The sequence below is a fragment of the Pelophylax lessonae genome, assembly GCF_965119305.1.
Source record: "Pelophylax lessonae genome assembly, chromosome: 13".
Lineage (NCBI taxonomy): Eukaryota > Metazoa > Chordata > Amphibia > Anura > Ranidae > Pelophylax > Pelophylax lessonae.
Window position 1 is genome coordinate 98,315,927 of NC_138780.1, and position 27,949 is coordinate 98,343,875.

The window sequence follows — 27,949 nt, forward strand, 5'->3', positions numbered from 1 at the left end:
GTCTAACTGATGTGGTGCAAAAAAGTTTAGAGATGGATGATCCTGCTACTGAATTTACTAAGGGTACAAATCTAGGTTAAAAAAGGTATGTTTTATGAGAGAGATGGATTGAAAGGAAGAGTACCCTTTAACCCCAGTTGAAGTAAGCTAAGCTCAAGCTGGCAACCCTTCTTTTAAAACCATGAAAAATCCCTTTTATTTCACCCAGGCTTATAAGCCCAAATCCAAGCATGCGGAGTTTCTTACACCGAGGGCACACCCCCACTTCCCACGGGGGAATAAGAGAAGGGGATATGCTTGTATAACCACCTAGTCTGAAGCTGTATTGGAGACACGATTATGGAATGTAGTGTCCAGAGGCTACACACTGGAATTTCAAACTCTGCCCCCCACCTGTTTTAGTTTCAACCAAATTCCCACCACGCTACCCTGGCACAACCTTTACCAAAGCAATTACTGCTCCTGTTCCAAACAAGAAAGTTTTGGGGGTTCTGTACAATCCTGTTTGCCCTCCCTAAAGAGCAAGGAGAGCATTTGGCCTATTTTGGACCTAAATACACTCAAAGCTTTCATTCAAGTAAAAAAAGTTCTGTATAAAATCTTCAACCCCAATGCCAAAAAAGTTGGGACACCATGTAAAATCTTACATAAAAACCAGAATGCAATGGTTTTCAAATCTCATAAACCCATATTTTATTCAAAATTGAAAATAGAAAGCATAGAGTAGAGTCAATGTCCCAGAAGTAAAGCTGAGCAGAGGTTCACCAATCTGTGAAAAGCTTCATATAAAAATTGTGGAACAGCTTCAAAATAATGATCATCAAAATGAAATTTCAAAGACTTTATCATCATCTACGGTCCATAATATCAAAAGATTTTGAGAACCTGGAGAAATGTCTGTGTGCAAGGGACATGGCCAAAATGCAGTATTGGGTGTCCATGATCTTTGGGCCCTCAGACTGCATGATTCTGTGATGGACATAACTGCATGGGCTCAGGAATATTTCCAGAAATCACTCTGAGTACAGTTCACTATGCCATCTCAAAATGCAAGGTAAAGCTCTATTATGGAAGGACGTAGCATTATCTGAACTTGATCCAGAAACAATGCCATTTTCGCTTTCTTTTTGGCAACCATGGGTGCCATGTCCTTCGGACTAAAGAAGAGAGAGCTTCCAGTTTATCAGCACTCGGTTCAAAATCCTGCATCTCTCATGGTATTGGGGCGCATTAGTGCTTCTGGAATGGGCACCTTGTACATCTGGAGAAGTACCATCAATGCTGAAAGATATATCCAGGTTTTAGAGCAGCATATGCTCCCATGCAGACAGTCTTTTTCAGGGAAGGCCTTGCCTATTTCAGCAAGACAATGTTAAACCACAAATACATCTTTGACAACAGCATGGCTTCATAGTAGAACAGTCCGGGTGCTTTACTGGCCTGCCTGCAGTCCAGACCTTGAAATGAAAAATTATACAAAGACTAACCAGGACTGTTAAGCAATTAGAATCCTATATCAGACAAGATTGGGATAACATTCCTCTCCCAAAACACCAGCAACTGGTCTCCTCAGCTCCCAGACATTTACAGAGTGATGTTAAAAGAAGTGGGAATGCTACACTATTGTAAAAATAGCCCTGTTCCAACTTATTTTGAGACATGTTGCTGCCATCATTTCCAAAATTACCTTGTTTTTTTCCTTTTAAAATGGTGCATTTTCTCAATTTAAACATTTGAAATGTTTTCCATTGTGAATAAAATATGGCTTTATAAGATTTGGAAATCCTTGCACCCCATTTTTATGTAGATTGTAGTGTACACAGCATCCCAACTTTTTTGGAATTGGGGTTGTACTTTTTGTCACTTTTCTTTTCCCAGGAGACTTTATGACCTCTGTGGACTCCACTATGTTTTGTGTTCCCATTCACACAGCATACCTAAATATACTTAAAAATATATAGATCTTATCAACAGGACACAAACTGAGTATTCATAGATTCTGGGTTTAGGCTCATACCTTGTGGATTCCTTCAGATGATTGGACACTATCAAAACTTTTGAGGACATGCCCACTTGCTTGTTTAATGATGGTGTCCTAAAGTGAAGGATCTCTTTTCCTTAGCTGAACTAGTTGGTTACAACTGTTTACTAATTCAAAAATAGAATTCTGCAGAGCTCCGAGTAGCCCTGTCCCTTCCTGCTTGGCCATGCCCCTGATCCCTTCACACCTGGCCCCACCCTTATCCTGCCTGGCCATCGGCACCATTAGCTAGCTACGTCACTTCTGGTAGTGACAATCCTAGGGAGAGGGAGGATACTCCCAACAGCCCACTGATCTAATGAAGTTGAAAGCTGTGCGGTCAAGGGACTTTTAATTGAAAATCCAGTACAAAGAAGCATTTTTAAAATATTTAAACTATGCAGAATTTCTACAGTTGTGGTTAGTAAGAATTTAACATGTTGAAGGGGAGCCTTTCCTACTTTCATTTCTGAATTTTCCAAAAAAATTACTAAAGACCCTGGACTGTCTAGTTTCCAAAAAAAGGAGTCTTTGTAAGGGCGTATGTGCTGTCCTGGCATTTAGGGCCTCAAGTAATGATAGGCAGTCAGTACATCAGAACTGATCAATTTGTATTACCATAATTTGTAGACCCTTTAATATTCACAGAGACTAAATAATACTGTATACACTGATTTGGGTTATTTTTTACCAAAAAATGTAGCATAATATATTTAGGCCTGAATTTGTCAAGAAAAATTATTTGCAAAACAGAAAACTAAGAAAATCACTTTTATTTTTTATTTTTTTTCGTATGGCAAAAAAAAATAGTGATGGTTAAATACCCCCAAAACAAAGCTGTCTTAAAAATGATAAAAATGTCAGTGTTACATGACTGTCATTCACAGTGTGACAGTGCTGATATCTGTAAAATAGCCTGGGCAGTAAGGAGGTGAAAGTCTCGGGTCTCGAGGTGGTTAAAAATACACAATGGGCTTTCTGCAATACAGGGATTCACAAAGTACTGAAGGGATATAAAGGAGAAAATATGCCTTGAAGCAAGCTTCAAAACAAGCCAGCAATGACTCTATTTTATTCTCGGATAGGTTCACTAGAAAGGGGATAGAGATATGGGGTATACAAGGAAATAGCCACAGGATGCTAGATGTGACATGACCCTACTTACAGGGGAACAATGGTTTTTAATCCTATCCAATCTATTTTATTTACACATGGCAGGTTGTTAACTCCATTTATAACTAAAATGTCACTTTTAGATACAATAATGGTTTACAGAAATGGAAATTCCTTTAACACCTACTTGCTGTTACTGACTGGCTTGAGGACTCTGATTTTGCTTCCTAAGCTGTCTTTTTACATGGTTGACTGCACGGGACTCATTCCCCCAGACTCATTGGACCAAAAGTTTAAAATCTCTCTATCCCTTTGCTTTTTTTTTTTTTTTAAAGCTCATTGTTTTTGTCTTTTCCATCTAGCTTCTCTAAGTATTGCTGTGATGTATCCTCCAGGTTCCTCCTGGGCTAGTGTCATGCTTCTTTGATTACTTCTACCTGGCTACTGTACACTCTCTCCTCTGAAATATCCACTATCGTTCTTGGTGATTTTACCATCCCTATTAATCCTATACCCCAGCTACCACTCAGTTTCCCAAGCTAACCATCTTGTGGCTTGACACAAGGAACACACACTCCTACTCTCTCTGGCAACACCCTTAACCACTTAAGCCCCGGAAGATTTTACCCCCTTCCTGACCAGGGCCTATTTTACGATTCAGCACTGCATGAATTTAACGGACAATTGCGCAGTCGTGCGACGCTGTACCTAAATGAAATTGATGTCCTTTTTTTCCCACAAACAGAGCTTTTTTTTGGTGGTATTTGATCACCTGTGCAATTTTTTTGATCATGCGCTATAAACATAAAAAAGAGCGACAATTTTGCAAAAATAATATTTTTCACATTTTTTTTATATGAAATTCCCCCCCCCCCCCCAAAAAAAAGGTAAAAATCTAAATTTTTTAAAATTTTAGGCCAATTTGTTTTCTGCTACATATGTTTGGTAAAAAAAAAATCGCAAAAAGTGTATTTTGATTGGTTTGCGCAAAAGTTATTGCGTTTACTAACTAAGGGAAAGATTTTTGTCATTTTTGTTTTTTTTTTTAATGAGTAATGGCGGCAATCTGCGATATTTTTTTTTTTTTGCAGGACTGCGACATTGCGGCGGACAGATCGGACCCTTGACTGACATTTTTGACACTTTTTGGGTTACCAGTGACATTACTAAAGTAATCAGTGCTATACATATGCACTGTTACTGTAAAAATGACACTGGCAGGGAAGGGGTTAACTTTATTTGAGAAGGAGGGGTTAAGTGTGTCCCTAGGGGTGTGCTTCTAACTGTGATTGGATGTGGCTGTGTGTGTAACAGCAGAGATCAAGAGTCCTACATAGCAGGACCGTATGATCTGTGCTGTTACACAGGGGAGAAAGACAGGCAGCTTAGTTTACATTAGCCGCCTGCCTTTCTCCCGGTGTAACCGACGATCGCGAGTGAGCGGCGGACATCGGCTCACACGCGGGGGGGGGGTCCGGGAACGAGCGAGAGTGCGCCTCCAGCGGCGCGCGCTCGCTGCCTAGAGCCTCACAGGCTAGCGACGTAGACCTACATCACTTTGCCTGTGAGGGGCTGACTGCCGACGTAAATCGTCGTTAGGCAGTCTGCAAGTGGTTAACATAAGCAGCCCATAACTGAGTCATGGTTTTTTTTTTTTTTTTTTTTTTTTTTTTTGCTTTCAACAAGATGTGGATGGCGGAATCCACCCCGCTGAGCTTATGTATTCTGAAAGCGGGGAATCTTTCCTGCCATCAGAAAACACTGGTCAGCACTGTTGGCTATAGCCTGCGGTGCTGATCGAGCAGCTAAAATCCAACAGGGTGGTTGCACAACCTTTCTGCCTATACATGGATCAAAATGTATCTGTTCTCTGCTGCACCGGCTGATTTTCAATCCATTTATGGCCGGCTTTATTCTCCGGTCTCTTGAACCCTCTCCAACACCCCTTTTTTCTCTTTAAAAAAAACAACTTTATTCATTTTATGCTCACCCTGTCTTCAACCAGAAAACAGTTACAGTAGGAAAAAGTTGATCCCCTGCAGATCTTGTAAGTTTACAAAGAAAAGAAGGGACTATAATTTTTGTCATATGTGTATTTTAAATGATGGCGACAGAATTTCAATCAAAAATCCAGAAAAAACACATGATACAAATCTTATAAATTGAGTTGAAGTTTAGTAAGTAAAAAAAGTATTTCCCTTACCAACCAACAATATTTCTGGCTCCCACAGACTGTGTACCACATGAGCACATACAGTATCCAGATTAGTCCTGTAAATTTAAGAAGATGCTCCTAAAGACAACTTGTGTATAAAACGCACCTGTCCAAAAAATCTTTCTTCCATTCATACCTCACCATCATGGACAAGACCAAAGACATCAGGGACAAGATTATAGACCTGGACAAGGCTGGAATTGGCCACAAGACCATCAGGAAGAAGCTTGGTGAGAAGGAGACAACTGTTGGAGTGATTATTCACAAATAGAAAAAATGCAAGATAATCATTAATCGTCCTCGGTCTGGAGTTGCATGCAAGATTTTGCCGCATGGGGTAAAGATCATGAGAAAAGTGAGGGATCAGCTCAGAACTACACAGGAGGAGCTTGGGAATGATCTCAAGGCAGTTGGGACCACAGTCACCAAACAAACCATTGGTAACACAAAATGCCGCCATGGATTGAAATCCTGCAGGGCCCACAAGGTCCCTCTCCTCATGAAGGCACATGTACAGGCCCATCTGAAGCTTGTTAATGAATATCTAAATGAGTCTGAGGATTTGGAGAAAATGCTGTGGTCAGATAAGACCATACTTGAGCTGAAATTTCAAGTTGTCAAGCGACATGAAACCTTTAGGATTTAGAGAAGATCTGTAAGAAAGAGTGGACCAAAATACCTCCTGAGATGTGTGCAAAACTGGTAAACCAACCACATGAAACGGCTTGCCTTTGTGCTTGCCAACAAGGGTTTCTCCACCAAGTACTATGACTCCATTTGTATCATGTGTTTTTTTGGATTTTTGATTGATATTCTGTCTTTATTATTTTAAATACACTTATGATAAAACTTATAGACCTTTTATTTGTTTGTAAGTGGGCAAACCTACAAAATCTGCAGGGGATCAAATAATTATTTTCCCCACTGTACCTGTTAGATACCTTTTGCTACTTCAACCCTTACTTTTTTCTGCATCTATCTACCTCTACTACAAAATTTCACATCTGTCGCCTTCCTCTCTCTCGACATATTTGCTTCCATCACTTAATGCAGAATTAGGCCCTACCACCCAAAAAAGACAGCCTCGCTTTTGAGCAAGTGTGGCAAAAAAAGGACGTCCCTGCAAAACTTTGCCTTGTGTAAAGTTGCCCACCTAAAATAAAATTTCACCCTCTGTGCTTCCAAAACGAATTTCATCACTCATTTACACCTTTTCATCCATTTGTCATACACACTTTTTTATACTTATTCCCCCATAGTCCACGAAAACTGGCAATACATGGATTGAAATTTAGTCAGTTCAGCAGGTAGTGGCCTGAATTTTGATGTATGGGCCATCTGGTAGTACACATGTCAATCTATTAATTGATTTGTGAACAACCAGCTTATCGGCTTTTTCCCAAATGACCATTGCCACTGGCTGTAAAATACAATAGCTCGACGGAAGTGAATCCCCCATCTGCATCGAATGTGGGATTCGATTTTTTTTTAATGAAAAAAAAAAGATTAATGCATGGCCTGCCTAACTCGTATCAGTTTTTTTTGGAAACAAGATCAATATGGGATGAGATGTCCCACTGTCCAGTTATCTTCCCCAATTATTAATATTCAATACTCTTCTTGACCCTGTCACTACAGAGGAAGTTGTTGAACTTTTCTCTGACGCCCACCTTACTACCTGGGCCCCATTCCAACACAACTCTGGTCTTGCTCTAGATTTCACTCTTACATCCTAATTTATCCTGGCATATTCCCCTTCCCTCTGAAACGTGCTGGTCAACTCTACTTATTAAGCCCTCTGTGGATCCAGCCAACTTAAAGAGGTTGTACACTCGTTCAAAAAAATTTTTTTTTTCTTACAACCTGCAAGAGAAAGACATAATGAGCTAGTATGCATCGCATACTAGCTCATTATGAAATACTTACCTTAGAACGAGCCCCCGCCGTGCCGCTCTCTTACCTGTATGACGAGCGACATGTTCAGTCGCCCGTCTTCCGGGATCGCGGCATCCGGCCATCTGATTGGCCGGAGCCGCGGTGACGTCACTCCCGCGCACGCGCACGGGAGCCGACGGTCACGGCACGGGGCTCTGAAGGAACGGCACGATCAGCCGTTCCTTCAGAGCGCATGCGCCAGTGACGTCACTGGCTGCATTAAAGGTAAATATCTCCTAAACCGTACATGTTTAGGAGATATTTACAGTACCTATAGGTAAGCCTTATCATAGGCTTACCTATAGGTACAACTTCCTGAGGAGGGTTTACTTCCTCTTTAATCAACATAAGACCCATTTTCTTCCTCCTGTTTACCTTCTAGAATGCCTTGGCAACAATTAGAGCTGTTTCCTCACTGATAACCTTCTTAGCCCCTTACAGCCTGGCTTTGTCCACAGTACTCTGCAGAAACTGCCCCTCTGATACTCCCAGATGACCTAAATCAGTGGTCCTCAACCCTGGTCCTCAGGGCCCACTAACAGGCCAGGTTTGCAAGATAACTGAAATCCATCCCAGGTGATATCATTTGCTGCTCAGTGATTGCAGTACTCTAGTCTGCATCTCCCCAAGGTAATACTTAAAATCTGGCCTGTTAGTGGGCCCTGAGGACCGGAGTTGAGGACCACCTACCTAAATGATCTTAATTCTATAGGCTAGATTCACACCAATGATTGGGTCCGATGTGAGTTGTAGCTGCAGGTAGGTACAGCTGACAGCCCGTTCTCTATAACGACAGGTCAACGGCAGTCACGCCTATTCGTTGCTCCCTAAACAGCCAGTGATTTACCTGTGGTGATCACTGTTAGATGAATTTAGAGTCCAACGGCAATCACCACAGGTAATTGCTGGCTATGTTGAGAGCTGCAAATAGGTGACGTGTTTATTATGGTGAATGAGCCTGGCCTCCGCACCTACCCGCTGAAAGGCACAAGAGGAACTGCTCATCAGCTTTCCTTAGTATTGGTGTATTTTGTGTGTGGCCCAAGACAATTTCTCTTCTTCCAATGTAGCCCAAGAAGGTCAAAAAGTTGGAGACACCCCGGCTGTAGAACCTCATGAGAAGTCCAGGAATACCTCTACTGTGCCAGCCAGGTAAGCACTAAGACAGGGAAAGCCACCTAATACTGTAAGTACCGTGAGACTTCCAAGTTAGGCAGTAGGGGTCTAGATAAAGGAGGTTTCAATACTTTGGGATCTTTTTATAATGAGAGTAGATGCCTCTTCTCTGCTGGAAATGGCAATGACTCTTTAGTCCACACTGCACCTGCCACCAAAGTGAAGTCATCTTCAGTTCCCTTTGCATAACACTTACTGGGTGAGAGGTTGATCATGTGACATCGGTGGACTCTCCTCCTTCTGGATTCCCCCCCCCCCCCCATTCATTGGAATGATGCTCTGTTTGATTTGGAGTCCCCACACAAGCAGAGTGTAATGCACATTTCTGAAGCATACCGCTGTGCTTTTTAAATGCTATTTTTTTTTTTTTTTTTAGCAGCAGGACCATTGTATAGCACAAATTGCCATATAAGTGGGGTGCTTTGTAAAGACGGGGTGCACTTTTTAGATTGTAAGCTCCATGAGCAGGGCCCTCCTATTCATTCTGTGTTAAAATATATTGTAATTGGACTGCCTCCATTATATTGTAAATAACTGCACAAACTGTTGGGGCTATGTAAGTCCTGTATTAAAACATAAAATTAGAGAGGGTACATAGGAAATGAGAAGGGTTGGTGCAATTGGGTTTATTATGATTCAACTTTTTTGTTTTTTGTTTTTTTGTTTGTTTTTTTTTTTTTCTTTTGCTTACAGGTTTGACCCCTTCTGTGTTAAGAACTGTCAATATGAGACTCATTTTTTCTCCATTGTCATAAACAGTAGCACTTGTGCCACTAAAGCCCTCAGTCAAAAGACCCTGGAAAAATTGCTGGATTGTGCTTTTACTTACTACTATTCTCTGCATCCACTTTCCAGTCAGCAGTCTGAAATCCTTTGTGCAAAAAAAATATATATATATATATATATATATTTTTGGGCACATGGTGGGTTAAGGGAAATGCAATAATTAGTGTGGGAATCAAACAAGTATAAGTTTGATGACAAAAAAAAAAGAAAAAATCTTCACAGCAAATCAATCCCCAGATGCCTGCATTGTTTGCCACCTTGTGGCCACACTTTGAATTGCAGAACAGTGCATTTTGGTCATCAACTGTCACAGCCCTCTGAATCAGCATAACCCCACCCTTTATATTATTTGTTATACAGTATTCGAACACAGAATAATTATTCACTTACTGTAATAATTTCTTACTCCTCTTATATCTTTTCTTGTCCTATTAATGAACTGTGATTACATTTCAAGCAATCACTGCTTTTTTTCTCTGGAAAGGTCCCTGTTTTTCAACAATAGGTAGATAAGAAATGCTTCTTGTTCTGTATGTAAGGTTTCAATCTTTTTTTTAATATAATTATCAAAAATGACAAACATAAAACAGGGCTCAAAATTTCAAGTCCTGAGCTACTAGCCAGGCCTTAAGGGTTACTCGCCACCAGTTCCCCCACCTATAGGAGACGCCCCCCCCCCCCATCATGTGACCATAAATAAGACATGCTGTGCCTTGTAGTCCTATATGAAACCCCCCCATCATGTGACCATAAGACATGCTGTGCCTTGTAGTCCTATATGAGACCCCCCCCCCATCATGTGACCATAAGACATGCTGTGCCTTGTAGTCCTATATGAGACCCCCCCCTTAGCCATGTGACTAGAAATATGGAATGCTGAGGCATGTAGTCCTATATGAGACCCCCCCCCCCATCATGTGACCATAAGACATGCTGTGCCTTGTAGTCCTATATGAGACCCCCCCCCCTTAGCCATGTGACTAGAAATATGGAATGCTGAGGCATGTAGTCCTATATGAGACCCCCCCCCCCATCATGTGACCATAAGACATGCTGTGCCTTGTAGTCCTATATGAGACCCCCCCTTAGCCATGTGACTAGAAATATGGAATGCTGAGCCTTGTAGTCCTATAGGAGATGCCCCCCCCCATATCATGTGACCATAAATAGGACATGCTGTGCCTTGTAGTCTTATATGAGACCCCCCCCCCCTGCCCCCCTTAGGCATGTGCAAATAAATATGGAATGCTGAGCCTAGTAGTCCTATAGGAGATGCCCCCCCACCATATGACCATAAATAAGACATGCTGAGCCTTGTAATCCTATATTAGACCCCCCCAACCATGTGACCATAAATATGGATTGCAGCCTCACCTGTGCAGGAGAAGAGAGAGGAAGAGGAAAGGTGGCCGGATAATCAGAGCGGGGATCGCTGCACTGTAACCTCTTTCATTTGAATTGCCGGGCGCTCAGCTTCACACGTTCCGCCTCCTGGCTCCGCTCCTATGATAGACGTCACACGTACCGGCAGTGTTCTGTTTATCAAAGGAGCCGAGCCAGGAGGCGGGACTACGTGTGAAGCTGAGCGCCCGGCATTTCAAATGAAGAGGTTACAGTGCAGCGATCCCCGCTCTGATTATCCGGCCACCTTTCCTCTTCCTCTCCTCTCTCGTCTTTGCCTGCAATCATTTTCCACTCGCAAAATGCGAGCAGGCGAGTTGAAAATTTGAGGGCTGATCTAAAATAAATACCACAGCTTCCTTCAGACCTGTGGTGCTTCTTACTGCTCTCTGAAAAGCGATCCGCAGAAGATTGTGCTTTTAGAGAGCAGTAAAGCAGTGGCTGGCTGGCAGGGAGGTGTTACTGCGGCCTCCTGAATGCTTGTGTTGTTTTTTTTTTGTTTTTTTTTTTACTTTTCAAATTGCTGAACAGCAAATTTATATTGCGGGATTGCGCCACAACTGCAAGCTCAGCATTTGGCTCGCAGTTGTGTTGTAGCCTCATTAAACTCATTGGGTGTGTCTGATAGGTGGTGCTGTCTGTCAAACTCTGCATTCGAGTTAAAAAATGTTGCAGCTGCGACGCTATGCATCACACCCGTGGCATTTGTATAGCCCTGTCTGGCTGTATTATCACAGTTCAGGTGGGCTGCCGAGCCGCTGCTCAACCATCTGTTTTCCTGTCTGAAAGAGCCCTACATGTTTTCTTCTGAGATCAGGAGACAATGGTAAACTACATAGCAGGTTAAAGCTTTTCTAAACCCAAACCCTTTCCTTTCTCTTTCATTTATTGATGGACCCAGCGCCTGATCTTCTTAACCATTAGGTTATTCTGCCCCCTACAGGAGTAGGACACTAGGCAGGCAAAAAGTCTGGCTATGCCTATGGGCAGTCTCAGGGGGTCTACTCCCTCTCTCTGCTATAGGTACTCAGATTTTTTTTTCTGCCTAGTTAGGAGTAAGGACCTAGTTCCTTGCTGGGATCTCTGGTCCTGGCAATTTTTCTTTTTAGTTTAGATTTTTTCTCCAGATTTTTTCCTGTGAGATCTACAATCAACTGCTGGACTGGGCGACGGGCTGAATAATCTAGATCCAGTGGTCACCCCAGTCTGGCCAGTGAGTGCGCACAGACCTCAGCTTCACGCTAGGTCGGTTGCAACATAGCCCCACCAGATGAGGTCTGGCCTGCGAGTTAAACGGCTCAAGAGGTTGCATACGACCGGGTCTCGGCCCGAGTCACAGCATTCCTCCTGGCCGACATCCCCCACATTTTGATGGCGAGGGGTTCTGTCTGGTTTGGTGAGTAGCTGTCCCCCCCACCCCCTCTGGAGGGTTTTGGGGTGGACGTGGGTCCCATGGGATGGTCGGACCCCCGGGTTCCCCTCCTTCCAGTCAGGCACCCCCCCATCTGTCCCCCCATCCTACCCCTACTACTTGTGCTGAGGCTGTGTGGGTGGTCTAGTCCAGTGGTCCTCAACTCTGGTCCTCAGGGCCCACTAACAGGCCAGATTTTAAGTATTACCTTGGGGAGATGCAGACTAGAGTACTGCAATCACTGAGCAGCAAATTATATCACCTGGGATGTATTTCAGTTATCTTGCAAACCTGGCCTGTTAGTGGGCCCTGAGGACCGGGGTTGAGGACCACTGGTCTAGTCCACCTCCTGGGGTGAGGGCAGGGGGGTGCACTGCTGGCGACTTGGCGATCAGCTTTGCGGGGGAGGGGGGCTGTACCTGGTGGGGTGTCCTGCCTAGGCCTGTCCTTCCTCCTCCTGTGATTCCTCCTTGGAGCCTTGTGGTGCTGCGCGGGGCCGCCATTTTGTTGTAGCCTTGTGCTGCCAATGCACAGCGTCTATGTTTGTGTAGTCCGGTGGCCATTTTGCAGTGGTTTGCCATAGAAAACAGCAGCTGCCATGTCTGCGGAGCCCTCTGGGTGGCGTTTTCGACGGTGGAAGCCCCTACTCATGCCCGGGTGCTGACTCCTGGATCCTTTCATTTCCTGATTGCTTCTCGTGCAGTGCAGATTCTCCTGGTGGCTGCGGTGCCTGGTTTCTGTGGGGTGGTGAGTCTGGTGGAGTCATCACCCTCTCTGCTGAGGATCAATTGGTGCTCTCTGACTGGCAACCAGATGGGCTACCAGAGCGGTGGGGTCCCCCTGGTGACTCATGGAGTCTTTGGAGCACATCTCCCCACCTGATCCCCTCTCTGAGGCTGCGGGGCCCTCTGGGTCCCATCCATCCATTGATGCACTGGCGGCGGTGCTAGAGTAATTTGTGTCCCGGGTGGAGGTGGCAGATCCTGAATTTGATTCGGCCGCCGTGGACATGGGTCACCCTGCTGGGTCTGCGACCACGCGCCCTGAATCCTCAGATAGTGAGGAGGATTCCTCCTCTTCTGCAACTGCATACAAAAAGGCGCTGGTAGACACACTGATTGTAGCTGTGCCTAAGACCTTAAAGATGGAGGGCTCAGCTGCAACGGAAGCGCAGGTTCCCTTTGGCAGTCGCAATCCATCTAGAACGGAAAAGGTGTTCCCTTTCCCCTCCTATTTTGACAGAATTGTCACTAAAGAGTGGAGACGATCAAAGTGTCCCCTTGGGGTCCCTAAGCGATTTTCTAGGCAATACCTCTATGAGGAGCCCTACTTAAGACCCTCCGATTTCCAGATTAAACAAGGCAACCAAGATTCTTGTTGAGGAGTCCCCGGCCTTTAAGGACTTGGCTGACAGGAAGGTGAAGGCTGTGGTCCGCAATATGTACACCCTGGCTAGTTCGGCACAGAGGCCGATATTCACCATTGCCCTGGTGTCGCAGACTCTGGCCGAATGGGCTAGGCTTTTTGTGCCGTGACCTGGAGGGGGAGTAGCTCCCCCCTGACTTTGCTGAGCTGGCGGACCAGCTGGTCCAGGGGCTGCAGTTTATCTGTGATGCCTCTTTGGATGCGGCTCCCCAGGTGGCTCGGCTCTCTGTTTTGGCAGTGGTCCTTCGGCGGTGTGTCTTTTGGCTCAAATGCTGGTCTGCAGACCAGACTTCTAAAAAGGTCTTGACTGAGCTTCCTTTTCAAGGAGATCGCCTGTTTGGTACTACCCTGGATGACATCATTAAAGGCCTCACAGAGGGGAAGAGTATCTTTCTTCCCCAGGCTATTAAGGGGAAGGACCGTCGCCGTAGACGTGGGCCGTTGTTCTCGGCTCATACATTTTTTTTCGCCCTCAGGGTCGACTGACCAGGGATCAGAGGTCATTCTGTCTGGCTACAAGAGCGAGTTTCGTTCTTACCCTCCGGTAAGGTTCTTCCTTCCAACGTGCGACTGTCCTCGGTTCACTCACAGGCTCTTTTTGGGGTGGTGCAAGACCTTTTACTTTAAAGAGCGATGGTCCCGGTTCCAACTTCAGAGTTTTTTCTGGGGTTTTGCTCAAACCTGTTTACAGTCCCCAGGAAGGAAGGCAAGGTGTGTCCAATTCTGGACCGCAAGACACTGAACTGCTTTTTGCGGGTGCAGAAGTTCAGAATGGAGTCTATTCGCACGGTGGTGGCTTCCCTGCATCAGGGGGGATTTTCTTGCCTCCCTCGACATCAAGGACGCTTACCTTCACATTCCAATATGTGTCAGTCTCCAGCCCTTCCTCCGCTTTGCCGTGGGAGAGGAACATTATCAGTTTGTCCCCTGCTCCTCGGGTCTTTAGGAAAGTGTTGGCCCCGGTGCTAGCAAAGAGGGATCGCGGTACTGGGCTACTTGGATGACCTTCTTCTGCGAGCAGAGTCTCCTACTGCTCTGGTGGAAAACCTGGAAATCGCCATAGGAGCTTGAGGGAGTTTGACTGGATTCTAAATTTTCAGAAGTCTGGTTCTGTCCACAAAGCTGGACTATCTGGGTCTGATTCTGGACTCAGCCTTAGCCAGAGTGCTCCTTCCTCTGGACAAACTCCAGAAACTGCAAGCTGCAATTCGTCTCCTGCTGTCCAGCAGATGGTCATCCCTCCAGACTTCCATGCGGGTGCTGGGCCTGATGGTGTCTACCTTCGAGGCCGTTTCGTTTACAGTTCCATACGAGGTCCCTGCAAGGGAGATTCTGGGTATATGGGACAAGAATCCGCAGTGGTCTCTGGACAATCCGATCCAGCTGAGCAGGGGAACAAAAGAGTCCCTAATATGGTGGCTTCATTCTTCAGTGCTTCGGCTGGGCAAATCCCCCCCCCCCCCCCATTGTATTGGACAATGGTCACCACCAATGCCAGCCTGTCCGGGTGGGGAGGCGTCCTCTGCAAAAATTATGCTCAGGGGATCTGGACACTGGAAGAGTCCAGACTACTAATCAATGTCTTGGAACTCTAAGTGATCAGACTGTGCCTTGAACATTCCACAGATCATCTTCAGGAATGTCCAGTACGCATTCAGTCGGACAATGCCATGGCCGTGGCATATGTAAATCACCAGCAGGGCACAAGAAGTGTCCTGGTGGTTCTGGAGGTAGCCTGCATTCTAAGGTGGGCAGAACGGTTCGTTCCAGCCCCCTCTGCTGTACACATTCCCGGGGTGGAAAACTAGCAGGGGGATTACCTCATTCGGCAGGCATTGGCCCAAGGGGAGTGGTCCCTTCATCCATGGGTGTTTCATCAGTTGCGTCTCCGGTGGGACATCCCCGAGGTGGATCTGTTGTGGTCCCGGCTCAACAGAAATGTGCAGGGGTTGTGGCTCGGTCATGGGATCCTCTGGCAGATGCCACATATGCGCTGGTGGACTTGTGGGGTCAGTATCATCTAATTTACGCCTTCCCTCTTCTCAAGCTTCTGCTAAGACTTCTATGCAGGATCGAGGCTAAAGGGATTCCGGTCATCTTAGTGGCCCCAAACTGGCCTTGCCAGGCTTGGTACGACAATCTGGTATGGCTGATCTCCGACGTTCCTTGGAAGCTTCCTTTCAGGGAGGATCTGCTGTCCCAAGGACCAATCTTCCATCCTATTTTACAGTCGCTGGCTTTGACTGCTTGGTGGTTAATCGCCAGGTGCTGATGGATAGAGGCTTGTCTGAGTCAGTGATTCCAACTCTGTTAGGAGCTAGGAAATCTACTTCTAGGAAGATCTATCATCGTACTGGGGAAGACCCACATTGCGTGGTGTGTGTCTCATGGGGTTCATCCTCGCTCTTTTTCTGGGGCTCGGATCTTGACCTTCCTTCAATGGGGGGTTGAGCAGAAACTTGCCTTGAGTACTATTAAGGGTCAGGTGTCAGCCATAGCATTCTTCTTTCAATTGTCCTTGGCCACATACTCTCTGGTACGTACTTTTCTTCAGGGAGTTAGGCACTTGACCCCTCCAGTGCGGTCTCTGTTGCCTCCTTGGGGCCCTTAATTTTGTGCGCTCAGTCCTCCAGAAGCTTCCTTTTGAGAATCTTTTGGAGATTCCCCTACTTACACTGTCCCAGAATGTGGCCTTTTTGGTGGCTTTCACCTCTGCAAGCAGGGTGTCGGAAATAAGCGCCGTTATCCTGTTACAAAAAATTCAGCCCAGCGCTCACTCCGAATGGGAAGACTGGCGTGCTGCTCTCCTCAGGCAGGGAACTCCAATACGGGTACATAGAAAAGAAAGGAAGAGGAGGCACAAACACCTAGTGCATTACCCGTGGTCAATGTAGCAAATATTTAATAAAAAATGCCAAATGCATACTCACAGACGTAAAGATAAAAACATGTTACAAGAATCCACCATGTGTGAACTGGAACAAGTCCTTCAGTCAGGACCGCTAACGCGTTTCGGGGGTTGAGCTCTGAGGAAGGGGGCCTGACCCCCGAAACGCGTTAGCGGTCCTGACTGAAGGACTTGTTCCAGTTCACACATGGTGGATTCTTGTAACATGTTTTTATCTTTACGTCTGTGAGTATGCATTTGGCATTTTTTATTAAATATTTGCTACATTGACCACGGGTAATGCACTAGGTGTTTGCGCCTCCTCTGCCGTTATCCTGTTGTTCACCTTATTTGGTGGTTCACAGTGATAAGGTGGTTCTTCGCCCCTGTCTGTCGTTCCTTCCTCAGGTTGTCTCTGATTTTCATTTGAAGGAAGACATTGTGTTGCCTTCCCTGTGTCCCAGGCCAAAACATCCTCCTTACCGTTAAGGCGCACTCTAGTAGGGCGCTCAGTGCCTCCTGGGCCTTCCGTCATCAGACATCAGTGATGCAAGTTTGCAAGGTGGCCACTTGGTCATCGGTGCAAACTTTCAAAAAGTTCTATAAAGTAGATGTGTTGGCATGTGCAGATGCATCCTTTGGCCGCCAGGTTTTGCAGGCTGCTGTTTAGAGAACCTGGTCCTCTTTGAGGGTGTATTTTTTTTTCTCAGATGAGCTCCTGTTTACCTGGTCGGCTATAGTTCCCTTTGGGAATTTCTTTTGCGCTGTTCCCACCCCTCATGTTTAACACTGCCTGGGGACATCCCAATGGTTAAGAAAATCAGGAGCTGTGTCCGTCAATGAACGAAAGAGAAATTTGATTTTTGACTTACCGTAAAATCAATTTCTCTGATGTTCATTGACGTACACAGCACCCACCCCTCTGTGGAGTTGCACTTCTGACACTGCTTGTAACAAAACTGAGTATCGATTCACACTAGTACGATGCACACTCCACATTGCTGTGCAGATCACATGTGATGTCTGTGCAATGTGATTTTAGCCATACAAACATTTTGTGTTCGCACTGGAATCGGATCGCATGGGCGTTTTCGCGCGTTTCTACCGCGATTTTTACAGCGATTTTTGTGCAGGCGTTTTTAGATTGAATAGAGACCAATGGAAAACGCCTGTAATCTGCCCAAAAAGAAGCTCATGTACTTTTTTGAGCGTTGGGCGTTGGGCGTTTTGCTCACAGTGTCAAAACGCTCAGATGTGAACAGGGGCCATTGAAATGAATAGGATTTGTCTTGTTGGGCGTTTTGGGAGCTGATCCTAGAGCAGGAAAACTCCCCAAAAACCCCCCAAAACGGCTACATGTGAACGGAGCCTTATAATTTCCTGTAATGTAAACAAACAAATATTTCTCTGTCGCTCATTGACAGACGTAGTCCTCGTTGATTAATAACAACTCGGGTTATACTGCCCTCTACAGACTAGACAGGAAAGAAAACATTCTGGCCACACCTTAGGGGCAGTCCCAGAGGGTATATTCTCTCTCTCTCTCTGCTACAGCAAATCAGTTTTTTTTCTGTCTAGTTAGGAGTAAGGACCTAGATGCCTTGCTGGGATCTTCGGTCCTGGCAGGATTTTTTTCTTAGATTTTTTTTTTAGACCGCTTTTTTCTCCAGTTTCCTGGAGATCTTCAAGCAAGCAAGCTGTAACTGGGCGACGGGCTGGATGTTGAGATCCAGTGGTCACCCCAGTTCAGCCTACGAGCGCGTGCAGGCCATAGCTCCGCGCTGGGTCGGCCGCGACATAGTCCCACTGGATGGGGACTGACCCTGCGAGTTAAACGTCTCGCCTGAACGCCAATGACCAACAGAGTCACGGTGTCCGTACTGGTCGACAGCCCCCCCACCCCGGTGGAGAGGGGTTCTGTCAGGAGTGGGCGCCCGCCTGGTTCCTGTATGGTGAGTAGAATATTCCCCCTCCCCCCCCTGTCGGGTTTGTGGTGAACGCGGGCCCCTCTCTGGAATGGTAGGATGGGTCTCCCCTCTATCCTATAACAGGTCACAGATCCCCCAATTTGAGTGTGATTTTTTGTGAACAGAAACCAGGAGGCTTGGTTTGGGAGCTGACTATCTAAGGTCATTGTAAAACTGTAAGGGTGACTGAAGTCAGTGGCAGTACTATAAGGGGCATTACTATTGAAGTAAAAGGTATCCTACCTGTCAGAGGTGTACACAGGCCGATGCCTATGCCTGAGTCACTGCAGTCCAGATCGCCATTCCTCCAGCAAACGGTCACTTCCAGAAGGACAGAGGGCTGCCTCCCGATGGCCCACGGACCGCATACGGCCCGCCAGGGTCCTATACCGCCGGCCAGGCTTATCACCATTCAGGGTGAAGGTTGTGGGGCCGAGACACTCCCGCAGGCCGCCAGGCCGAATATAGACATCCCGCAGGCCGCTGCTAGCCGCCGCTATCCTACACAGGCCGCCGCCATTGTCTTACAGATCGCACGAGGCCGCCATATTGGCGTAGCCTCGTGTCTCCAGCATGGGTGTGGCCATGTTTGAGGTGACCAAACACCTCGAGGAGCTATGGGGAGGCGCCGGAAGGCGTGTAAAGGGGCGGAGCCGCCTCCTTTTACCCGACGTAGCCTCGTGTCTCCAGCATGGGGGCGGCCATGTTTGAGGTGACCAAACACCTCAAGGAGCTAGGGGGAGGCGCCGGAAGGCGTGCAAAGGGGCGGAGCCGCCTCCTTTTACCCGGGAAAGCCAGCCAAAGATTTCCTGTCTGTAATAGACAGTGCTGGAACAGGTTGTATTGAAACTTCTGAGCATCAAGTGGTGAGCCTTGGGGTCTCTCTCTCTCTCTCTCTCTCTCTCTCTCTCTGTAGGGGTCCCTAAGCAGGTAACACTGAGTGCGCTGGGGGTCTAAAGAAAAAAAAAAAAAAGTTTTTTTTTTTTTTTGGCAAATTATTTTTTTCCGACAAGTGTCTGGAATAATCATGGACCCTGCCACACAGGTACCCCCACCTGATCCCCTCAAGGTGGCCGCAGGACCCTCCAGTTCACAGAGTATTGATGCATTCACAGCAGTTTTGGAGTCTTTGGTGTCTCGGGTGGAGATGGCTTGTCAGGGACGGGGGTCAAGAAAGCGACCCCCGCCTACCCCTATTTAATCTGATGCTTCAGATTCTGAGATGGTCATTGCAGCTGCAGGTCCCTCTGCAGGGGCTGTTGTTTCAGGTAAAGTTCCCTCAGACAGTGAGGGGGACGTTCCTGCCTCCGCCATAGCACAAGAAGAAGCATTGGTGGACGCACTAGTTGTGGCGGTCCGGGAAACCTTAAGACTTGAGGTTTTACCGGCAGAGGCAACCGAGATGGAAATTCCCTTTGGTACTAGTAAACCTACTAGCGAAGGTTTTTCCCTTACCCAAATATTTTGGTAATAAAATTAAAGAGGAATGGGATCATTCAAAACGTACCTTTACTGTTTCCAAGCGCATTGCTAGACGCTATCCGTTTGAGGAATCCCTCATTAAGAAATGGACGGTACCACCAGTGGCGGATCCACCTATTTCCAGACTGAATAAAGCCACTGTTATCCCATTGGAGGACGCTCCGTCCTTTAAGGATCCGGTGGATCGGAAGATGGAAGCGGAGTCCCGCACTATTTTTTCCCTGATAGGGTCAGCCTTTAGACCAGTGATTGTCATTGGTTTAGTTTCACAGACATTAACGGAATGGGCAAGATTGGTACGCCATGACCTAAAGGGGAAAGGTATCCCCCAGGCAGCATCTGATTTGATGGAACAAATTATACAAGGACTGCAGTTCGTCTGTGACGCAGCCCTGGATGCCACCCCCTTGTTAGGGCATGCATCGATGTCAGCGGTAATCCTCAGACGTGTGCTGTGGTTAAAATGCTGGTCGCGGATCTAGGTTCCAAAAAAGCCTTGGCGAATCTCCCCTTTCAGGGAAATCGCCTATTTGGGGCAACCCTAGATGAGATCATTAAGGATGTCACTGGGGGCAAGAGCACTTTTTTGCCGCAGGCTGCTAAAGCTAAAGGACCTCGTAACAAGCGTGGACCTTTCTTTGCCGCTCATAAAGGGTTTGTTCGCTCCGCTGGGGCGAGCGGGAAAGGCAAAGCCCCTCTAGGAGGGTTCAAGAGGCGCTGGTCGGGCAAACAAAAGGCTGACTCAGCCAAACCTGAAGTTAAGGCTAATACAGCCTGAAGGTGCGCCCCCACCCGGCTTGAGGGTGGGGGGACGTCTTCACCGGCATTCAGAGCTAGAGCCTTCCTGAATCTCGGACTAAGGGGTTCAGGAGATCATACGATCAGGACACAAGATCGAGTATCGATCACTGCTACCGGTGCGATTCTTCCCTTCCAACATTTAGGTGCTACAGAGAGCGGTAGTTCCCGTTCCCTGAACAGATCATTTTCTTTACCTTTTCCAAAGATTAGTCTCAGTTCCCTACAGGAATCGGATCCGGTTGAGCAAACAGACCAAGGAGCCTCTAGTCTGGTGACTTCGGTCTCTAATGCTCAACCAGGAGAAATCATCACTCCTGATAAGAATCAAGTTTCTGATAAATGTGTGGGAACAGAGAGCGATCAGACTTTGTCGGATTGCCTGGACCAAGCAGCTCTAGGGCAGCCTGGTTCGGATCCAGTCAGACAATATCAGGGTGATGACTTAGGTCGATCACCAAGGATTTCACCATCTGTGTCTTCATCAGAGCATCCCGAAGGTGGATCTGTTGGCATATCGGCTCAACAGGAAGGCGCGGAGGTTGGTAACGCGCGCCCGCGATCCTCTAGCGGACGCAGCAGATGCGCTGAACGGTCTATAAAGGCAGTATCAGCTACTATACGTCTTCCCCCCTCTCAAGTTGCTGCTGAGATTTCTCCGCAGGATAGAGATGGAGGGAACTCCAGTTATCCTGGAAATTCTAGGCTAGCCTCGTCAGGCCGACTTGGACATGCTAGTCGCGAACGCTCCTTGGAGACCTCCTCTCAGGGAGGATCTGCGGTCTCAAGGACCGATCTTCCATCGTGCTTTACAGTCGCTGGTTTTAATGGCCTGGCCATTGAGACCCAGGTACTGAAGGACAGAGGGTTGTCGGCTTCAGTTATTCCTACTCTAATTAAAGCAAGGAAAGCGACTTCCAGCAAAGTCTATTATCGCACATCATGGAAGACTTATATTGCGTGGTGTGAATCTTTGGGATTTATCCCACGTACCTATTCGGTGACCCGAATCTTGGCTTTTCTGCAAAAGGGGGTTGAGCAGAAACTATCCTTGAGCACCATCAAGGGTCAGGTTTCAGCATTAGCAATCTTCTTTCAGAAGCCTTTGGCTACTCATTCCTTGGTGCGGAATTTCATCCAGGGGGTGCGGCACTTGGCTCCGCCAGTCCGCGCGCCCTTATCACCCTGGGATCTTAATTTGGTTTTGTCGGTTCTGCAGAAACCTCCCTTTGAAAATATCAGGGAAATTCCTTTGTTTACATTATCCCAGAAGGTGGCCTTCTTGGTGGCTATCACTTCTGCACGCAGGGTGTCAGAACTGGCTGCATTATCATGCCATTCCCCAAATCTAGTGGTCCATAGGGATAAGGTAGTTCTTCATCCGAAGCCATCCTTTCTTCCTAAGGTGGTTTCAGACTTTCATCTGAATGAAGATATTGTGCTACCTTCCTTGTGTCCTCAGCCCAATCATCCTCGGGAATATGCGTTGCATTCCTTGGATGTGGTTCGGGCAATCAGGGTAGACCTGAAGGCTACGGAAACGTTCCTTAAGACGGATTCACTTTTTGTGATCACGGATGGCCCCAGAAAGGGGTTGCCTGCATCTGCCGCAACTATCTCCAAATGGATCAGACAGATGGTGGTACAGGCTTATTCTATTAAGGGTCGGAATCCTCCGTTCCCTGTTAAGGCGCACTCCACTCGAGCGCTCAGTACTTCCTGGGCCTACCGCCATCAGGCGTCAGTGGTCCAGGTGTGCAAGGCGGCCACCTGGTCGTCGGTACATACCTTTACGAAATTTTATAAAGTTGATGTGATGGCATCGGCGGATGCCTCATTTGGCCGCAAGGTTTTGCAGGCCGCAATTTGAGGAGACCGGTGGTCTACCTCGAGGGTTTTTTTCCGTTGGAATTTCAGTTGAGTCTCATCGTTTGATTGATGAGCCTTTAAAACTTCTAGTTGGCACCGGTTGGGCCTTCTAGATTGGATTTTGTTTTCCATTTTCCCACCCCTCATTTGTGGTACTGCTTTGGGACGTCCCGAGTTGTTATTAATCAACGAGGACTACGTCTGTCAATGAGCGACAGAGAAAAATGGATTTTTGTAAAATCTTACCGTAAAATCCTTTTCTCTTAAGCTCATTGACAGACGTAGTACCCGCCCCTCTGTTTTTGAGTTGGGTTGGGTTGGGTTAAATTCTCTAAACACTGCTTTGTGACATAACTGATTTGCTGTAGCAGAGAGAGAGAGGATATACCCTCTGGGACTGCCCCTAAGGTGTGGCCAGAATGTTTTCTTTCCTGTCTAGTCCTACTCCTGTAGAGGGCAGTATAACCCGAGTTGTTATTAATCAACGAGGACTACGTCTGTCAATGAGCTTAAGAGAAAAGGATTTTACGGTAAGATTTTACAAAAATCCATTTTTTCTTTACGTGACTTACAAGATCAGGTCACTGATGGATGGCATGAGTTATTTTAACTGTGTATTCTGTCAAATGATATTTGTTTTCATGAAAATATTTAATGCAGTTCCAAAAATATAGTGATCTTGTTGGCTTGCATCGAAAGAGCTGCAAAACGGCTGTGTTAGACCTGTAAAAGTCGATCTATGTGACAAAGCCATTAGGGATCGACGAATATCGTTTTTTCGTTGCCGATACCGATATTTTAGCCATTGCATATCGGTATCGGCCGATATGGACCGATATTTTGTACATTTAAAGTTTTGAAATATAAAGACAATTTTTGACACAAATCTGGTACTGAACATGTGGGGTAGGTCTTTTGGCTGTAATGTGCCATCTTCCCTTCCCTCCCTGCCTGCCAGGAATCCCGTGTGAACCTAGTTTCGTGTCATTAAAATCCTACTTTAAACCCACTTTATTAGTGTTTTATATAATGTCCAGTGTGTGTTTTTGTAATAGAATAGTGGGAAATACCTTCATTACATCGCTGCTCTGGACTCTTCTCGCTAATCTCCCACTCTGCTGTTTTCTTCTCTCATAGCTGTCAGGAGGAGGATCTCAGCCCCTCCCAACTGCAGTGTACACAGAAGTGCCGGATATTGGATTAGAATAGTATGAAATACCTTCGTTACATCTCCCGCTCTGCTGTCCTTCTCGCCTCCCCCACTGACAGCTGGGGGTCACGGAAGGTATTTCACACTATTAGATTACAAAAACACACACTGGACATTATATAAAACACTATTAAAGTGGATGCTAGGATTTTACATACACTAATATTACATACAGCAATATCGGTAACCTCCAGAGCCAATTCCGATAAATCGGGGAAAGTGCATATCGGCCCTCGATATATCGGCACATCCCTAAAAGCCATCACAACCCAGAAGTATATGGATACAGCTTGATTGACCACCCCCTCAGGATCGGACTACTTTCTCCTATGAGGAATACATGGCCTGTTTGACCCATTTACTATAAGGTATCTGAGTTCATATTTTCTGGTGAGCGCATATGACTTCTATTTTGGTGCTGGGTTCTTTCTCACTGACAACTCTGGATATCTGAACACTTCAGCTTCACATTTTGCTTTTCAGTACTTTTCACATTATTTTATGAACTATGGACTCACTCACGGTGACATGAATGCATTTTTTATGTTACTGATTTTCCCAGTTACACGCACAACTCACTGAATGAATGCATACTGATTGAGCGCTGCACATTTATTTCATGCGATTTACGGACAATTTTATTTGTCAATTGTAGTGCTGGCAGCTTCTATCGGATGGATAGTGCAGCGTCTTTGCACATTTATTATCTTCTTTGTGTTGAGTTTTGCACACAAAACCCTACAGTAATTAATATAAGGTGCATGCTGTAAATTTAGTTTGATCATCTTTAATGGATTAATAAAAATAAAAAAAAAGATTTAATAATGCACAGTAATGAAAACAGTCCATACATTATAGGATAGTGAATTCGACTTTTGAGAATAGAAGGTACAGGCAGGTCATTCCAGCAGGCTTTTTGTCTGCCCATTCTAAAATCTGATTACACCACTTAGAGCACCGCTCTAGGCAAAACTAGCCTCTACCACCCCTCCTCCCACTTCTCCTGGAAATCTTCTTTTTTTTTTTTTTTTTCCCCACTACCTGGTGAAGCCAGTTATACCCTCCCCCATCAAGGTCTCATGCCAGTACCAATTTCAGGCTTGGGGTGACTGCGTACCCAACGCTAAGATGAACCCTAAGAATGCTGATATCGGTCACCTTCTGGATCCTGAGGGAACTCCTGCTGCTGGACATCCAGTAGGTGTCCTCTTTACTCACGTCACCCACTTTTTTTTTTTTTTTTTTTTTAATACAGCAATAGGTTAGAGAGGGTAGAATATCTTTATTCCCCATAAGGAGCTTTACCAAATATTTTACAGAGATCTGCCAGGCAAGAAGCTTGGCATGTTATAGTTACATAGTTAGGTTGAAAAAAGACACAAGTCAATCTAGCTCAACCAATAAAAGGGAGGGAAAAAAAAAATCGTGCAATCCCATATACACAATCCTATATGGGATACAGTTGATCTAGAGGAAGGCAAAAACCCCAGCAAAGCATGATCCAATTTGCTCCAGCAGGACAAAAAAAATCCTTCCTGATCCTCTGAGAGGCAGTCAGATATTCCCTGGATCAACTTTACCTATAAATGTTAGTACCTGGTGTAATGATATCCCATACTGGACACACGCAAAGCTTTAGCAAGTGGCCATGTTGTTCAGTTATTATAGGTCAGCCATGACAGTCTGCAGAACAATTACACATTACCGCAGTGATTACCCCCTCCCACCTCCTCTAATTCATGGAATGCATAGGTTTTACACTTCAAAAGAGCCGTTCTCTCAACTTCGAGACATCAGAAACCAGCGCTTAGGCCTGTGCAGAGCTGTAAACTGCTAATTGAGTCCTGGCAGGATGTCTGTTTCTTTTGTCCAGGACTATCGTAAAACTATGACCAAATCCATTAAGGATACCCAAAACTAATGGGGATTATAAAAGGCAATCGGAGAGCTTTGCCCAATTCAAAACTTAAATCCACACACGATTCAAAAACTCAGACAAGAACATGACACATTAAAAATTAGTATATATTTTGATGAGAAATGTCTTACTGAACGAATTAAGGTCCTGTATGACCACACTAGCACATATAGAAGGGAAGATAGCTGTCAGATATTCCCTGGGTAACAAGTTTATCTGAGCTACCCTGTCTTAAGTATCCCTAGACGCAAAATTCAATGCTGAACAATAAATAATCTATCAGTTTTAAGAATGCAACCAGGACAGCCAATGAACACTCCGTTTTATTAGTTAGGGGCATCTGACAACACCCCTTTGATCACAGAGTAAAAGGGAGACCTAACCAGTTGAGAGTGTTCTCCTTTACCATCAAACCAGGAACATCTGTCAAGCTTGAGAACCGATAACACCTGGCTTATCGATTGAACACCCAGGACATTGACTGCAAGTAATCTTCCTCCTCAACTCTACCTTATTTTTCTATTGCTGAAAGAATGTTTATTTCTTTGAAACACCTTTTTTCTGTAAATATTTTATTTGCACCAACTTTGACCTTTTTATTATTTAAACCAGATTTTTAAAAGTGTTAACCTTGTCCCTAACCTCCTAATGCAAGTTAAAAAAGAACCTGTCTCTTAAAGAGTGCTACTGTATAGAAAAAATCCTATGTACATACCTGTCTGTGGTGACAGTGTGTGTTACAGATGAATATTCTAAAAAAGGAATTGGTATTGCTAGAATTACAAGCTTCCTCCTGCTTGGACCAAACAGAGGTGGTGGCATTTAAAAAATTAATTGCTTAATTAGCCCAGTGACAATTGCTCTCAGCTTGCTGGCACCTAGATTGTGGTTCCCCCGAGCTGCAAAATCTTTGTGCAGGGTGCAGATGAGAGTGGCATTGTTACGTAAGTGACAGCGGGGTGTGAGATTGGCTGTTGCTTTGTCACAAGTTATTGAGGAGGAGGGCAGGGATCTGATACCCATGTCCATCACACCTGGGTATATTATGTACATTTAGGAAAGAATCCAGGCCTTTTTTTTTTTTTTTTTTTTAAAGCAATTTATTGAGCTGGGCAGAACCAGCACTGGAGGGAGTCTATTGCACATTTTCACAGCTCTTACTGTGAAGAAACCTTTCCATATTTGGAGATTAAATCTCTTTTCTTCCAGAGTGCCCCCTTGTCCTCTGTGATGACCTTAAAGGGATTGTAAAGTCTTGTTTGTTATTTTTAACTTAAAAAAAAAAAAAGAAATGTTATACTTACCTGCCCTGTGTAACAGTTTTGCACAGAACAGCCCTGATCCTCCTCATCTCGGGTCTCTCTTCAGCGATCCTAGCCCCTCGCTCCTGTTGAGTGCCCCCACAGCAAATAGCTTGCTGAGGGAGGCACCCAAGCCGAGCCACAGCTCCCTGTGTCCATTCAAACACGGGGCCCAGCCCCACCCCCTCTCTCCTCATTGGCTGACTTTCATTGACAGCAGCAGGAGCCAATGGCACAGCACTGCTATCTCAGCCAATGATCGCTGGTTCTAGAAGGACCTTTATGGAAGAGGGGGGCTGCTGCACACAGAAGGTTTTTTTTTTTTTTATCCTAATGCATTAAGATATAAACCTTCTGCCTTTACAACCACTTTAAGAGATTGTTATGCTACAATAGTTTGAGTCACTGACCTAGCTCAAGTGCAAGGATCAGAAAAGTCTTCATTTGTATATATCTTCCAGGTCAGTAAGTGACAGACAGATGACGAGCATTTTCAGAAGCAAAGCTCAGCATAACCGGTTTCATTACCCCTTGGAGCCTAAACCTTTTCCTGACACGTTGTTTACAAGTTAAAATCAGTATTTTTTGCTAGAAAATTACTTAGAACCTCCAAACATTATATATATATTCCTTTATCAGAGACCCAAGAGAATAAAATGGCAATCGTTGCAATGTTTTATGTCACACAGTATTTTTGCAGTGGTCTTTCAAATGCAATTTTCTGGGAAGAAATACACTTTTATGAATTAAAAAAAAAAAAAACAGTAAAGTTAGCCCAATGTGAAAGATGATGTTATGCCGAGTAAATAAATACCTACATGTCATGCTTTAAAATTTGTGGAATGGCGACAAACTTCAGTACTTAAAAATCCCCATAGGCAACACTTTAAAAAAATTGTTGGTTACCTATTTAGAGTTACAGAGGACGTCTTGTGCAAGAATTATTGACCTCGCTCTAACGATGTGTGGTTTTAACACCGTTTATATATGCGTGTGTGACTTGCATATGCGTTCGCTTCTGCAAGCAAGCACGGA

The 27,949-nt window shown here is 45.4% G+C and overlaps 1 pseudogene across 1 annotated transcript in view; it reads left to right on the forward strand.

Moving 5' to 3' along the window:
- Positions 1 to 5,493: 5,493 nt before the first annotated feature.
- Positions 5,494 to 27,949, forward strand: part of LOC309569196 — a 124,888-nt pseudogene continuing 102,432 nt past the window's right edge. Inside the window, exons 1-2 of the transcript in view lie at positions 5,494 to 5,578; positions 8,354 to 8,435. The product of the transcript in view is annotated as an uncharacterized misc_RNA (transcript). The remainder of the gene's footprint in view (positions 5,579 to 8,353; positions 8,436 to 27,949) is intronic.